This window comes from Lipotes vexillifer, unplaced genomic scaffold (assembly GCF_000442215.2).
Source record: "Lipotes vexillifer unplaced genomic scaffold, Lipotes_vexillifer_v1.1 scaffold796, whole genome shotgun sequence".
Lineage (NCBI taxonomy): Eukaryota > Metazoa > Chordata > Mammalia > Artiodactyla > Lipotidae > Lipotes > Lipotes vexillifer.
In genome coordinates this window covers 604,481-620,726 of record NW_006773072.1, presented here as the reverse complement: position 1 = coordinate 620,726, position 16,246 = coordinate 604,481, and the positions used below count along the sequence as shown (strand labels likewise).

The following is a 16,246-nucleotide window of genomic DNA, read 5'->3' as shown; positions in this document are numbered from 1 at the left end:
CTCTGATGCCCCAGCCACCTGGTCCTCCAGGGCGGTGCAGGCACCCAAGAGGCCAGGCCAGGCGCAGTGCGGCGGGCCAGCTGGCCCAGGGTGGCCTGTGGGAAGAGAAAGGCAAGAGGGTGCAGAGTTTAGGGACTTCCCTGGTGGCGCAGTGGTTGAGAATCCACCTGCCAACGCAGGGGACACGGGTTCGAGCCCTGGTCCGGGAAGATCCCACGTGCCGCGAAGCAGCTAAGCCCGTGCGCCACAACTCCTGAGTCCGTGTGCCACAACTACTGAGCCTGTGCTCTAGAGCCCGTGCGCCACAACTACTGAGCCCGTGTGCCACAACTACTGAGCCTGTGCTCTAGAGCCCGTGCACCACAACTACTGAGCCCGTGTGCCACAACTACTGAGCCTGCGCTCTAGAGCCCGCGAGCCACAACTACTGAGCCCGTGTGCCACAACTACTGAGCCTGTGCTCTAGAGCCCGTGCGCCACAACTACCGAGCCCATGTGCCACAACTACTGAAGCCTGCGCGCCTAGAGCCCATACTCCACAACAAGAGAAGCCACCGCAATGAGAAGCCCACGCACCGCAACGAAGAGTAGCACCTGCTCGCCGCAACTAGAGAAAGCCCGCGCGCAGTAACAAAGACCCAACGCGACCAAAAATAAATAAATAAAGAGGGTGCAGAGTTTGGAGGGCTTCTACCATGGACCTGAATCTGGAGCACGGAGCAGGTGATGAGAAGGGTGGTGCCCGCTACCTGAGTAATACCTACCAGCCGGCTGGTCGTGGTGCCCGTGTGATCCACTTGACTGATCTCACTGAATAATCCTCTCCACAAACGTGAGTGGTAAATATCATCATCCCCATTTACAGCTGAGGAAGCTGAGCCCAGAGAAGTTAAGGCATGTGTCCAGGACCGCGCAGCTACTCAGTGGCAACTTGGGTATGTCAGGCTCCAATGCTGGGCTGAAAACCAACCCCCTGTATAGTGCCCAAGGGGTGTTCTTAGACTCCATGGACTGTTTTGAGGACAGGTGAGGGGTCCTATAAATCAGAGCCCAAGGATACTAGATGAGAGTTTACCCTGGTGGTCAGAGCCTGCATATTGGCTGCAGGAGGGAGAGGAGAGAACGTGGATGAGGGTAGAGAAAGCAGTAGGCCTCAGCCTGGGGTATCAGGAAGGGAATGAACCCAGGCGCCCAGAGCTCCTGTCCCAGCCCTGCCACCGCACCATGGGCCGTGGGTGAGTCATACCGTTTCTAGGTTCTGGTTTCCTTTTCACTGAAATGAGAGTAACGACCACAATGACAGCTTTTACTGTGGGCTTCCTCAGTGCTGCGGCCAGCCCTGGGACCCCCGGACGGAGAGGTGTATGGATTAGGGCTTCTGCTCACGGGTGCTCAGGGGCTAGTGGGGAAGGAGGCCCCTCCCCACCGGTGCTGCACATGAGACATGGGACAGGTCAGCCCTGGTGAACCGGAAGGGTCTCTGCCAGTTGGGGCTGGAAGGAGGGGAGCAGCTTGTGTCCCAGCTCTGGTTGCGGGGTCCTGCTGCCATATGACTGTTGTCCCTGCAGCCAGAGGGAGGGACCCATTGACAAGGGACTTCTTCCCCCAGCCCTAGCGCTGCCCTAGACAGTCCTCAGCAGAACCACCTTCCCAAGCCCTCAGATGAAAAATCCTAAGTCCCAGCCATGCAGCATAGTCACCTGGGAGCTTTCCGCAAACACCGATTCCCAGTCTGGGGAACACTGTTTCTAAAAAGCTCCCCACGTGATTCTGATCCTCAGCCTGCTTCTCCGGGGACCTGCTGCTCATTCCTGCCGAGGGGATGGATTCATTAGGGCTGGGGAGAGGTTCCAGCAACCAGATGCCTCAGGGACTTCGCAACTGCACCTGGTTCCCAGCTCATTACTGTGTCTCGACCCTTTCGAGAGGCAGCAGGGGTGGCATTCTCCGTGGATGTGCAGGGCGCAGGATGTCCCCAGTGTGCCCCGAGCCCCTGGGCACCAGCGGCCGGCCTGGGGTGCACGTGAGCCCTCTGGGGCACCTGGGCTTCCTCTGGGCGCTGCTTCCTCCCTGCTCTGGGAAGAGAGCCTGGATCCCTACCCCTGGGACTGTGTAGGGCCACGCTCAGGTGACCTGGCACAGTATCTCCCCGTACCCTGTGCCTGCTGCTCCAGTGGGACTCAGTGACAGCCAGCCACAGGCCTGGGACAGAAATCAAGCAGGACGGCCATGGCAGTTTAGAATCCAGATTTGAACCTGACCGGGGTGTTGGAGATCTGGTCGATATGATGCTTTTGCACTCTTGGGTTCAGAATCAGATTTTTCTAGCATTTTTACATTGATTTGGTTTCTCTCCTTCTAGAGAAATCCTATTTCTTGAAGTTCTACTAGGGGCCAGCCACTTTCTGAACATTGTGTCATAGTAAATTTGCAAGGATTACAGAGGGAGAAACAAGCTTCCCCAAGGAGTTGTGACACATTTGCAAATGACTGAGTCAGGATTCAAACCAAGGTCGGTCTGACTTCAAAGCTCATTTCTGTGCACAGAGATGTACTGTAGTGAGCTGTTCCATACGGTGGTTGCTAGCCATATGGGGCTATTTAAATAGAAATTAATAAAAGTTAAACATAATTAAAAACTCAGTTACACTAGCCAGAGTTCAGCCGCTCTGTAGCCACATGGGTCTGGTGCTATGGTATTGGACAATGTAGGTATAGAACATCTTCAGCACTGCAGAAAGTTCTATCAGATAGTGCTGAGCTAGAGTGACCGAATGGCACAGACAGGGCTCCGGGCCTGGCATGTATGGCCGAGGATGGTTAGAGGAGGGGACATGGTGAGCAGGCCGTCTTACCCTGTTGGCATCCGCTGTTAGCGTCACCAGCTGTCCTGGTTTGCCTGAGACTGAGGGGTTTCCTGAGACTTGGGACTTGCTTTGCTAAAGCTGGAAAATTCCCAGGCAACCTGAAACGAGTCAGTTACTCTGTTCACTGCACAGTGTCCCTGTAGATGTCACGCCTGTGCTCAGGTCCAGGACACAGAGTTGAACAAAAAGTTGCTGAAAGTTCGGGGGGAAGCCAGCTGATGGAGTGGCAGCACCATTCAGGTAAAATGGGAAGAGTGCTCTGAGAAAGGGGAGCATCAGGTACGGTGTACCCTGAAGCCTCTCTGAAGCGGGGTACACCCGAGCTGAGAGTGGACATCTGGGATGCAGTTAACCAGGTGAAGGAGTTTGGAAGTGTGCGGAAACTCAGTGATCAGCCCTGGGTAGTTAGGAGTTGGGAATCTTGGGAGACGGTTCTGACTCTGCTGTGATCCTGCTGTCTTCACCACAGGCATGTTCCTTTCCTTCCGTGCTTCAGATTCTCTCACCTGTAAAACCAGGCAGTTAGACCAGATACCCGCAATAATATTCTCTAGCTCCACCAATGTCACTTTTTCAGGTAAATTGTGATATGTCTTTAAAGGTAACACAGCCCTACACTGACAAAGTGTTTGATAATTGGTTCCCTTCTGTTTCAGAAACAACATCTTTACCTTGCTTCTCTGTTAATGAGCTTCTTTCCTTTTCTCCAGTTTGAAAAGGGTAGGGCTAGGGCTAGCCCACAGGATTGAGGTTTTCCTGAGAGGGTATTAAGTCTGGCTGTTCAATTCCCAAAAGGTCTTTTCCTTCCTTGTTCACCTTCTTTCTTTCTTTTAATTGTTGAAGCACAGTTGGTTTACAATGTTGTGTTAATTTCTGCTGTACAGCAAAGTGACTCAGTTATACACATGTACATACATTCTTTTTCATATTCTTTTCTATTATGGTGTATCACAGGATATTGAATATAGTTCCCTGTGCTATACAGTAGGACCTTGTTTTTTTTCCATTCTCTATATGAGTTTGCATCTGCTAACCCCAAACTCCCAATCCCTCCCTCCCTCCCTCTTGGCAACCACAAGTCTGTTCTCTGTGTCTGCCTTCTTCACCTGCTTCTTAGATTTCTTAACTCACTGGTGTGCTGAGCTGCAGCATAAAAAGAAAAAGAAAGACCATTTATTTTTATTTATTTTTAAAATACTTATTTATTTCGTTGCACTGGGTCTTAGTTGCAGCAGGCGGGCTCCTTAGTGTGGCTCCAGGGCTCCCTTTGTTGTGGCATGTGAACTCTTAGTTGCGGCATGCATGTGGGGATCTAGTTCCCTGACCAGGGATCGAACCCAGGCCCTCTGCATTGGGAGCATGGAGTCTTATCCACTGTGCCACCAGGGAAGTCCCCCAGGCCACTTGTTAAAGTACACAGTAATAATTAATGTTATTAGTTTAAAGAAATGATTGGTTAAAGCTTTAAAATATTTTGAACATTTACCAACATGTAAGCACTCTACTATGTAGTGTCTCCACTCCCCCTAAGTGAGGGATTTTTTTTTTTTTTTAAGGTTAAAGGCAAATTTATTACCTGGACATAGAGTTGCAAGTACTACAGCTTCATTAAAAATATTGTAAAATATATAAGCAGTAGATCATGATACTCTGGAAAGAAGTGTGAGATGTGTATACATCTTCAGCTGAAATCAGCCTGTGCAAGGAGAATGGTTAAGCAACATGTAGAAACTATGTTTTGGATTTTATCCTGCTTCAGAATTCAACCCTGAAAATGGTCCATCGTTCCAGGAGAGAAGGGATGTAGAGGGAAATGGTAATAAATGTTATTGCTGAATATTTTCTTTGAAAGAGAATAGCTCAGTACAATAGCAGTGTCTCCCCAAATCTCAGGCCCTGGATTTGGGAGAAAGGTGAGCTCCAGAGTCAGGTCAGAGTCCTTCCACTTAGAGGGTTGCCACCTCGGGGAAGAGAGTATGTGAATAAAAGAAGCTCGAGTACATGCATACCTTGTTTTATTCTGCTTTGAAGATATTGCATCTTTTACATGTAAAGATTTGTGGCAACCCTGTGTTGTCAGATAATACAAAGTGGCATAGGATTAAGTGTGGCATAAGTTTAGGTGATGGGCGTCGAGAGGGTGGTGTGATTGATGAAAGCTGCAGTAGTTATTTTAACATTGTTATCCACAACCATTTATCTCCTATGTGCTTATTTATTTTTATTTCCTAATTTCTGATTCTAAATATTTAGGGCTGCCCCTGTGACCCTATCCTTTGTGTTTCCTTGTCGCCCTCGGGTCAGAGTCACACTGTGTCACAGTAGCCAATCCACACTCTCCTTGGAGCCTGAGATCCTTGAAGATGGGAACTCTGTCCTCATGTCCATCTCTCTGGCACCTTTGGAGCTGCCTGGCATGTGGCAGTCAGTCATGACATTCTTATTGAGCAAACCAAGCTGTTACTAGCCAAAGGCCCATGTGTGGTCCCTTTCGACTTTGTTGTTTTAGTTGTCAAGGCTGCTATAACAAAATGCCACAGACTGGGAGCTTATAAACAACAGACATTTATTTCTCACTGTTCTGGAGGCTGAAAGTCTGAGATCGGGCGCCAGCATGGTCGGGTAAGGGCCCTCCACCCATGACAGAAGGAGTGAGGGAGCTGTCTGGTGTCTCCCTTATAAGGGCACTAATCCCATTCGTGAGGGTTCCACCCCCATGACCTCCCAAAGGCCCCACCTCCTAATACCATCACATTGAGGGCTTAGGATTCCAACATTGGAATTTTGGGGGGGGACATAAACATTCAGACCAATAGTGCTTGTTATTGACATATAATATGCATATAAAGAAGGGCACGTCATGATTATTTTTGCATGTGTGTTGATTTAAAACATGAAATGGCAGATGTTTGGAGATAGAAGGCAAAGAGAAGCAAAGGGTAGCGTGTTCAGGTGTGACCTATGGAAGGGTCTCCCAATAACAGTGTGAATCCTGAACGAAACACAGCAGATCTTCCAGCCTAGCTGCTGAATGCCTCTTCTACTTAGCACAACCCGAGACAGATGCGGACTGGTGTGATTCATCCGAGCAGGGCAACAAGAGGTTTGGAAATGTTCTAGATAAGACCACCTCATCCTGATTAAGAAATTATATTCTTTTTTTTAAAACAGATTTTTGGTTTCTTAGTTAGAACTGAGGGGTAATGTGAACATATAGAAAAATCGCCTTCCTAATTCAGGGTCAGGGAGGCAGTGGTAGGGAAAAGTCGGATTAAGAGACCACTTTGAACTAACTACAGTGTTAGCATTTTCAAGTGGCTATGGAAGCTGCTGAGTGTTCACAAGTTACTTTTGCAGGGCCCCCTTGAATGGGCAAGATTAGCTAGCTACCTGTGCAGTGATCACATTTAATTATTTTTTCACAAATTTATAGAGAGAATTGATGTGCTTAAAAATCTATTTTTATAAGTTTGTTAAATATTGCCCTGGTAATTTTTTTACATTCTTGCTAAGTCCTCCAGATAGTATAAAATAAGTTTCAACCGAAGTTATAAGAATTATCATGAATTCTTATAAATAGCTAACATTTGTTGAGTATTTAGTATGTATTAGCTGCTGTTCTGGGGGAAAGTTTTATTAAACAAGTGATTAAGAGTTGTTGGAAATACTACAGAGCTTGTGTAATTGAACAGGATTATGGGTATACGTTTCTAATTTTATTAACAGGGATAGAATGAATCATGGCTAAGAAAAAACAGCATGTGATAGACAAGCCAATACAACTACAAGATGAATTTACTGAGGAGAAGGAGTAATTATTTGAATTATTATTTTTTTGTTTAATTAACATTTATTAAGTGTCTTCTGGGTAACAGGCCCTGTTAGGTACTTTTACATCTGCTGTTTTATTTAATTACGATGCGTTTTTCGCTTCCAGATAAGATTTCCCACGAGCTTCCTTTGGCTAATGAGTTATCCTAGGCCCGTGCTTCACTGTCCTGTTTGCACCGTACAATCACCTGGCGATCTTTGGAAAACTGTAGTGCTGGGGTTTCATCCTTAGAGAGTCTGTTTAATTGTGCAGGCTTGGGATCAAGCGGCAGTATTTTTAAAGGTTTTCCTCCCTCCCCTGTGGGCTCTGGTTGAGCCAGGGTGAGAACCACTATGCTAGGCTGTTTGAGATGTTATTTCACTGGCAGAAAAATATTGCCTTAAACTCTTCAGCAATAAGCAACTATTGCAAACTTTGGGAGTTTGCTGTGCCAGGTGGATATAAGTAAAACACCTGCTTTGCTTTGTCTGTTTCCTATTAACTGGGATACGGGAAGTGTCAGAATAATGATTAAATGAAGCAGGCTAGAAAATGTCACCCTCAGTGTCTCAGACCCAGAATTTCCAGGTGCACTTAATTTGTCACCTGGGTTTTGCTCGGGTGTGGTTTCAGAAACATCATGCCAGTGACTTGCATACTAAGTTTTTTTTTTTTTTTTAAGAAAAAAAGTACTCTAAGGAACTTCTACACTAAAGGTAATTCCTTTAAATGAAATACGTGTGTAGGTACACAGTATAGATTTGTGAATAAAAACTTTAAGAGGACACAGGAATTATGAGGAATTCTTTTGATGGAGGGGTTATATAGGCTGAAATGGCCTCCTTAAAAATCGTGTTTGCTGTCACAGTAAAGTTAATGTCAAAACATTAAAAAAAAACAAGAGGGAACTAAGTAGTTTGGGGAGCTCACCTTTTCTTTAAAAATTCTTATAGCCTGAGATCACATAATAGAGATTTAACCTAAAAAATGATCCATAATCCTAGAACATATTCAATCCCTAAAAACTCTTTTAGTCACCTTCATAAATAGATTTGTTTCATTGGGAACTTTTAGTCCTGCCTAGAAAATCCCAGGAGTTGTGAAAGTGTGGTGTAATTGGCGGTCAGGTAAAGGAAAGATTCCGTTAGACCTGCCAACATTAAGCATTTTCCCCTAAAATAAGCAACGTTTCTGGTAGGTGTGACTAGATAGCCTTCCATTTAAGAAAGTTGTCCAAAAAAAAAAGAAAGAAAGAAAGAAAGAAAAAGAAAGAACAATTGTCCCCCTTTTAAGAACATTATGTTGCGTTTGCTAAGAGACCTTGGGCAACTCATATCATTCTTTCGGACCTAAGGTTCTTCACTGGTAAATAAGGGCGGCTGTTAGTTTTCCGATGGGGCTTTGCTGAGCACCTGGAGTGGCTTAGAGAGCCCTGGCGGATGAGTGTTGAGCTGGCACCTCTCTGGGTCTCTGGGTTTCGAGCCCTGGCAGAGGAGTTTTGAGCTGGCACCTCTCTGGGTCTCTGGGTTTTCCGCTCTGGCCTCAGACAGAGCTGCTGTCTGGGGCAGCTCTGGATGGGTGCTCATTTGCAGAGAGAGGAAATCCTTTCGTTCTGCATGTGTTTTTGAGGACCTACTGTAAGTCAGGAATAATACCAGGTGCTGGGGACACCAGGATATGACCAAAACAGAGTGGGAGCCCTCAGGTAGCTTGAAGTGTCCTGGAGCAGACAGACAGGGACACAGATAATTCCAGTGTTTCTTCAGCTAGGTCAGGGGCTGGGTGGGAGAAGGTTGGTCAAATAACTGTGTATGTGAGCCTTGGGTGTATTTTTTTAGAAACAAATGACAAGTAGAGGACAGTTCCCTCCTTGAGTCACTGCCTAGTCACTCTCAAAGGGAAAAGAAAGAGGAAGGAGGAGGGCCCACGTAGGATGCCTGGGACTTCCCTCGTGCCCTGGAATGGACTCAAGGACTTGGCTGTGCTGGTGAAAGGGCTGTCGGGGAAAGAGGACGATCTGGGCTCTCAGAAGACCACAGAATTAGCCCTTAGGACTGTGAGGGCCCCCGGGAGGTCATCTAGTCCAGGCAAATTACTCTGGCAAGCCCACCTGCCTACATATCCAGGTCTACATATCCTGTGTCTCTCTCCCTACCTCTTGTGCTTGACCCTGTAAACCAGCAATTTGGTCTGTGGGCCTTTGCAAGTGCTGCCAATTCTACTTGGATCCCCTCGGTTGGGCAAATTCGAACTTGTCTTTTAGTTCTCAGCTTAGATAACACCTCCTTGGGGAAATCTTTCTTATACCCATCACTTTCCATCCCCTGCTGAATTAATTAAATACCCTTTCCTGTGATTGCCCAGCACCTGTACTCACCCCTGTTGTAATACTTTTTGTTACTCCATTGTAATTGCATGTCAGCCTGTAATTGCCCCACTAATCGATGAGAGCCCTTTGTGGCTGGGATGGTTTAATTCCTGGAATTATTCCCATGGCCACATGCTTGGTACATCGTAGGTGCTCAGTAGATAGTTCTTGAATGAGTGAGTGTCCTCACTTGACAGCAGCGGCTGCCAGGAGCTCAGAGAGGTTCAGTGACTTGACCAAAGTCACACAGCTCTGGGAGACCGAGACGGGACTAGAGCCCATGCTATGAGTCTAAAAAGGAGACAAGATCAGATCCGGTTTCTGGAGTCATGGTCCTGGTTCTCTCTGCCCATATAGAGGAAGTGAAAGAAAGTCACCCCTGTTTTGAGATGAACACTTTCCTTCCAGGGGAGACGTACTCTATCTCCTGGGTTTGTTTCTAAGTGATGCAAAGACCAGCTTACTCTTCATGTTCTTAAAATAAAACCAAACAAAGAGTTTTGGGGGCTTCCCTGGTGGCGCAGTGGTTAAGAATCCACCTGCCAATGTAGGGGACACGGGTTCCAGCCCTGGTCCGAGAAGATCCCACATGCCGTGGAGCAACTAAGCCCGTGTGCCACAACTACTGAGCCTGTGCTCTAGAGCCCGTGAGCCACAAGTACTGAACCCACGTGCCACAACTACTGAAGCCCGCACATCTAGAGCCCGTGCTTCGCAACAAGAGAAGCCACTGCAATGAGAAGCCCGTGCACCGCAACGAAGAGTAGCCCCCGCTCGCTGCAACCAGAGAAAAGCCCGTGTGCAGCAACAAAGACCCAACGCAGCCATAAAAATAAAATAAAGTAAAAATAGTTCCTTAAAAAAAAAAAAAGTTTTGTGAGAGTGAGTTAGTATGCTTTTTTCCAATTTCTGGGACTTTCAGCCAGGACCCTAAAATTTTTCCCAAGTAAACAGCTTGTCCTGTTTTCTGTTTTGTAAATCTGGTCAAAGAATCAGAAGGAAAGAAAAAAAAGTCCTTTATGTAGCTGCAAGACATAGCGAGTGGAGTCAGAACTGTCATGTCTCTGGGCATCTGTGTGCGCGTGTGTGTTGTGTGGTACGTGCACGCGCATACACACAGAGTATGGAGCGTGTGCACACATGTGAGGTCTTAGCTTGTGAGTATGTTTAAATGGTTCTTAAATGAAATCCCCTTTTTCTTTGGCCACTGGGCAGTTTTGTGATTTTTCTTTAAAAGAGAATTTTAAACCACACTCAGGCAACAGCGGAAAGAAAACCTGTACTGGTGAACAAGAGGATTGCTAGCAAAGTAGCAGGAGTGGTTGACATGATCGGCTGCTAATGTTCTCCCATGACACTTAGGAAGGGCCCCCAAACCTTTTGTGAATAAAGTGAGGCTGGTTAAGTGGCTTCCGGTAGTCTCAGCCCCCGATGAAAAGCAAAGAGAAAACACCAAGCAGCTGAAGATTTAATCAAAATTAAGGCCAGAAGAGGGCATTCTTCCAGGCAATAATAAGAGCGTCTAGACACTGCAGACCTTGCTCCTATCTTCACACTAAATGCTGGTGAATGGGTTCGAATGGGATATTGTTTAACTATGGTTTTATGAAGACTCCCTTTGATTCATAAGTATTTGTCACTGTAAGAGATTTTGAGGGTGACAAGGATGGTGTAATGTACGTGTTTGTTTTCCTTTCTCTGCGGTGTAGAAACCTAAAGCAGGAAGCGATTCAGGGGTAGAATGACTAAGACCAGTTCAAACTCAAGTTGAGCTGAGTGTTTTGCTGAGACTAAGACTTGCTGAGGTACCCCAGAGTTCCAGCATCCTTTATCTTAGAATTCTGAGTCTGAAAGTACAGCCAGGCCCCATCTTCTATGTCCCTGGGACAATGCAGTCCAGCCAAACTGTGCCTTCATCAGAGAAGTTTGATTTGGGTTTGCTCTTTACTTGCTGTGCAACCTTCAGCAAGTTACTTAACATCTCTGAATCTCCATTTCCTTTTCTTTTTTTTGAATCTTCATTTCTTTATTTGTAGTACACAAGACTATTTTGAACATTAAATGAGAAAAACGTTTGTGAAACATGCTCTGTAAACTATAATGGTCGGGAGAAATGTTATTTGGATTGAAATGCTATTGGATAGAAATGCTATACTGGGTTGTTATTCCTGGTACAGGAAAAAACAACAGTGGTTAGGATTTACTGGAGGCTTTTTTGTGTGCTGGAATCTTGTGACTTGCTTAATCCTTGCTATAACTCTGTTTTACAGGAGAAGAAACTGAGGCCTGGAGTTTGAGTAATTCGTTCAAGGTTACCAAGTTGGTAAGTAACAGAGCTGGATTTGACCACCCGGCTTCAGAACTAAGAGCTTCATTTGAATTACCTTAAGCTTCACAACAGCCCTAGAAAGTTGAGGTTCAAAGAAGAGAAGTAACCTTGCCCAAGTTCATTCCACTGGTAAGGGGTCGTCTTAGTCCGTTCAAGCTGCTGTAACAGAGTACCATAGACTGGGTGGCTATATACAACAGAAATTTAATTCTCACAGTTCTGGAGGCTGGGAAATCCAAGATCAAGGTGCTGGCACATTCGGTGTCTGGTGAGGCCCACTTCCTGGTTCTTTGTGTTATAACTTCACATGGTGAAAGGGGCAAGAGAGCTTTCTGAGGTCTCTTTTATAAGGGTACTAATCCCATCCATGAGGGCTGCGTCCTCATGACCTAATTAATCACTTCCCAAAGGCCCCACCTCCAGATACCATCATATGGGGGGTTGGTTCCAACATATTAATATTGGGGGTGGGGGACGGGCACAAACAGTCCATTGCAGGGGTTGATTCAGTATTCCTGTGCAGCAGTCTGGCTCGAGAACTACTGATCTTAACCACTGTAAACTAGCTGCTCTTGTAAAGCCCCTCACGGAAAACCAGTTCTGTGAGCCTGGGTGCCCTCTACCCCCGAAAGGGCACTTCCCTTTTCTGCCCTTTCCCTACGCTTCCTGGTACCCTCACTCCCCTCCATTTGACTGTCCAGTCTCTGGAGAGGTTTAGCCATAGAACGAAGACAGAACTGGCAGAATGTTATCCAGCAGTCTCTCCTGCATGCCTTTAACTTTTATTTTAGTTGAGGTATGACTTACGGACTGCATAATGCACATCTTTTTTAAAAATTTTAATTTTATATTGGAGTATAGTTGATTAACAATGATGTGTTAGTTACAGGTGTACAGCAGAATGATTCAGTCATACCCATAGAATGCACACATCTTAATCATACATCTTGATGAATTTTTAACATGTTACACTCATCGAGCCGCCACTCAGATCAGGATACATGGTATTCCCATCACATAAGTTCCCTCATGCCCCTTTGCTGTTAGTACTGCCCCTGGAGATTGCCACTCTTCTGACTTATAGAAGTCAGATCATGTCTGTCATAGCATAGGTTCCTGCTTCTATCCTATCCAGATCCATATATACTTGCTCCACAGAAACAAAATAGAGGGCTTCCCTGGTGACGCAGTAGTTAAGAATCTGCCTGCCAATGCGGGGACATGGGTTCAAGCCCTGGTCCTGGAAGATCCCACATGCTGCAGAGCAACTAAGCCCTTGCGGCACAGCTACTGGGTTTACGCTCTAGAGCCCACGAGCCACAACTACTGAGCCCGTGCGCCTAGAGCCCATGCTCCGCAACAAGAGAAGCCACAGCGATGAGAAGCCCGCGCACCGCAACAAAGAGTAGCCCCCACTCGCTGCAACTAGAGAAAGCCTGCGCATAGCAGTGAAGACCCAATACAGCCAAAAATAAAATAAATAAAATAAATAAATTAAAACAAACTAACAAAAACAAAATAGAGGTAAAAATCACACTTTAGATAGCGTGGATGACCATGTCTTTCCATGAAGCAGGTATGTCTCTTGGAGTGAGGTGAATGGGAGACACAGATCTGCTTTTCCTTCTGTTGATCTTTGTTCCGATGGCTTTTTAGGGGGTGAGCGTCTTGTGCTATCGGGTGTGTTTCTCATATTTATAGATTTGAATTATACAACATGGCCCCAAAATCCAAGCCGTCTGTTTCTTCTTGTGCTCAACCCAAGAAACCCAATCCAGTGCTGAAGAAAAAACTGGCCGTGTTGCACTTAATGAGAGATGGTTTGTCCATCTCCATGATGAGGCTTAATTATGGGATTTTCAAGGGGAATTCTGATGCCCTTCCACTTTCATATTACAAGTAGACTTTAGAGGCTAACCCTTGAGTAAGAGGCAGTTGTAATGTGGACAGAACTCCAGCATGGGTAAGTGGGTGTATTAGACTTGGTGACCTGGAACACTTCTGGCAACATGGTGGACTGACTTGTGTGACTCCTTCCTGATAGGAACACAGAGTTGACTGAAATACAACAACTATATCTAGGGGAGCTCATCAGAAAGGGAAGTCCACAAGTGTCAAAAATGAAGAGAGAAGTCTAAGCCAAATGGTTATGTGAGCTGAAAGCATGACAGCTTATGGGGCTTCTGCACCCAGATGGAGGATGTAGAGTCTGGGAGTTCGGGTTTTAAGACCACAGTGGGTCTAGAAATGAGACCTGGGTCCAAGGTGGACTTGAGTGCCCAGGAGCGTTAAACATTACACGTCTCCATGAAAAGGGGCTAGAAAAACTCCACTGTCTGGAGAAACAGAGAGGAAGCTTGTTTTGAGTGGAAAAAAGGCACCAGCAAGAAATGAAAAACCTGGGGCTGTACCATATGTGGTTGTGGAATCTATATTGTTATTGTCATGAGATATGAGAACTCCTCAAGCTGAGCAATTAACATAAAAACTGGCTGCCTACTGTGGGAATCCCTAACACAAACACACAGTCACTCCACAAGGGTACTTCAACAACCCAGACCTAACAGGACTCCTACAGAAAGAACCCTAGGATGAGTTCACAGTTAAATCATATGGACTACTCGGGAAATGAATGACTTTGAGTTGAAAGTAACAGAACCATCTAAAAGAGACTATAAGATAGTATATATATATATATATATATATATATATATATTTTTTTTTTTTTAAAGTATCATGTTTTCATTTTAACTATTATTTTTTAAAATTTATTTATTTTTGGCTACGTTCGGTCTGCGTTGCTGAGCGCAGGCTTTCTCTAGTTGTGGCGATCAGGCGCTACTCTTCGTTGTGGTGCATGGGCTTCTCATTTTGGTGGCTTCTCGTTGCAGAGCACGGGCTCTAGGTGCACGGGCTTCAGTAGTTGTGGCATGCAGGCTCAGTAGTTGTGGCTCGCGGGCTCAAGAGTGCAGGCTCAGTAGTTGCGGCACACGGGCTTAGTTGCTCTGTGGCATGTGGGATCTTCCCAGACCAGGGATCAAACCTGTGTCCCCTGCATTGGCAGGCAGATTCTTAACCACTGTGCCACCAGGGAAGTCCCAAGCCAGTATATTTTCAAATGATTAAAGACTAAAGGTGATTCAAAAGTGTAATGGGGCTTCCCTATTGGTGCAGTGGTTGAGAGTCCGCCTGCGGATGCAGGGGACGTGGGTTCGCGCCCCGGTCCAGGAGGATCCCGCATGCCGTGGAGCGGCTGGGCCTGTGAGCCATGGCTGCTGGGCCTGCGTGTTTGGAGCCTGTGCTCCGCAACGGGAGAGGCCACAACAGTGAGAGGCCCGTGTACCGCAAAAGAAAAACAACAAAAAAAACATGTAATGAAGGACGGAAAAAGAATAGGTTGATTTGAAAAGCTGCCACATGGAAATGAAGAATAGTCATTGAAATTAAAATCTAACAAAAGGGTTAGCTGACAGATCAGACATAGTGAAAGAGATAGTTAGTGAACTGGAAGACAGTAATAAAGTTTACATTTGTTAAGTCCTTAATATGTGCCAGACACTGTTCTGTGTCCTTGCATTAACTCATTTAATCTTCAGAACAAAATTATAAGGAAGGCATTATCATTATCATCTGTATTTTACAGATGAAGAAACTAAAGTGTAGTAGTTCAAGCCACTTGCCTAAAGTCACAGAACTGGTAATGATGGAGCTGGGATTTGACTCCCGGTTGCCTAGTGTAGCCTAGAGCCTGTGTTTGCAATTACTACTCTGTAGAAAATCATCAAGAATAAGCACTAATTGATAAAGAGATGGGAATATGGTAGAGAGGCATGGAGGAGAGAAGGAGAGGGTACTACTTAGGTCTCAGCACAGGGACTAGGGGAGAGGCATCATTAGAAGACAGAATAATTAGCTGTCCCTTCAGATCTCCAGTCCTTAGTTTCCAAGGATTTGTGCCCCTATTGAGGGCAGAAATATTCAAAGAAGGGTAGCAGAGCCTCAGTTTCCACTATAGTATGAATTGATGGGCTGATGTTTGACAAAGGTCTCTCTGGGGGAAAGGAAAGAAGCCCCGACTGTAGCATTTACCGATGTCTACGGTATAAATACTTCCACCACGACCAAGTTCAAGCTACCGACATAATGTCAGTGAACATGGCCTTGGGAAGAGATGTGCGTAGTTGGCTCTTCTGAGCCAGCCTGAGCCAGCTCAGCAAACCAGTGGGTCTGACGTTCATTCTCTTTTAAGCTCTGATCTCTGGGTTGTGCATCCAAGGGGCAGAATTTTCAGGAAGTGGTAGTATCATGTGTAATATCACAGGGGCCAGAAGAGACAGTGGGACAGGAGTGGAGCTCTGCCCCTGCTTTCTTCCCTTGAATTTAAGAGACAAGAAAACATTTTGTGAATGTGTGTGGAGAGACTGGCCTCCTTATGACACTGTTGGTGAGAATGAAAGTGAGTCCAAGCTCTTTGAAGGCCATTCAACACCATCTGCCAACATTTTAAGTGCAACTACTCTTTGACCCCGCAATTCCACTTCAAGGGTTTTATCTTATAAATCTCATCTTTCCTGTAGTTACACATATGTGTGAAGATGTGTGTAATGTACGTTCATTGCAGCATTGTTTGAAATAGCAAGACCCTGGAAGCAAGTGAAATAAATGTATGTCAGGAGAGGATTGATTGAAGGGATTATGGTATATCCTTACAGGAGAATACTGGGCCACTGTTTAAAATAGTAGGTCGTATATACCAAGAAGGAATCTTCTTCAGGATGCATTCTCTTTTTTTTTTTTTTTTTTTTTTTTTTTGGTACGTGGGCCTCTCACTGTTGTGGCCTCTCTCGTTGCAGAGCACAGGCTCCGGACGC

At 45.8% G+C, this 16,246-nt stretch overlaps 1 protein-coding gene across 1 annotated transcript in view; it reads left to right on the top strand.

Annotated features, from left to right (window-relative positions):
* CYRIB (CYFIP related Rac1 interactor B) overlaps positions 1 to 16,246 on the top strand; it is a 156,548-nt gene that overhangs the window by 29,074 nt on the left and 111,228 nt on the right. Inside the window, exon 2 of the mRNA XM_007447984.1 lies at positions 11,317 to 11,369. The gene's annotated coding sequence lies outside the window, so the exon portion shown is untranslated. The remainder of the gene's footprint in view (positions 1 to 11,316; positions 11,370 to 16,246) is intronic.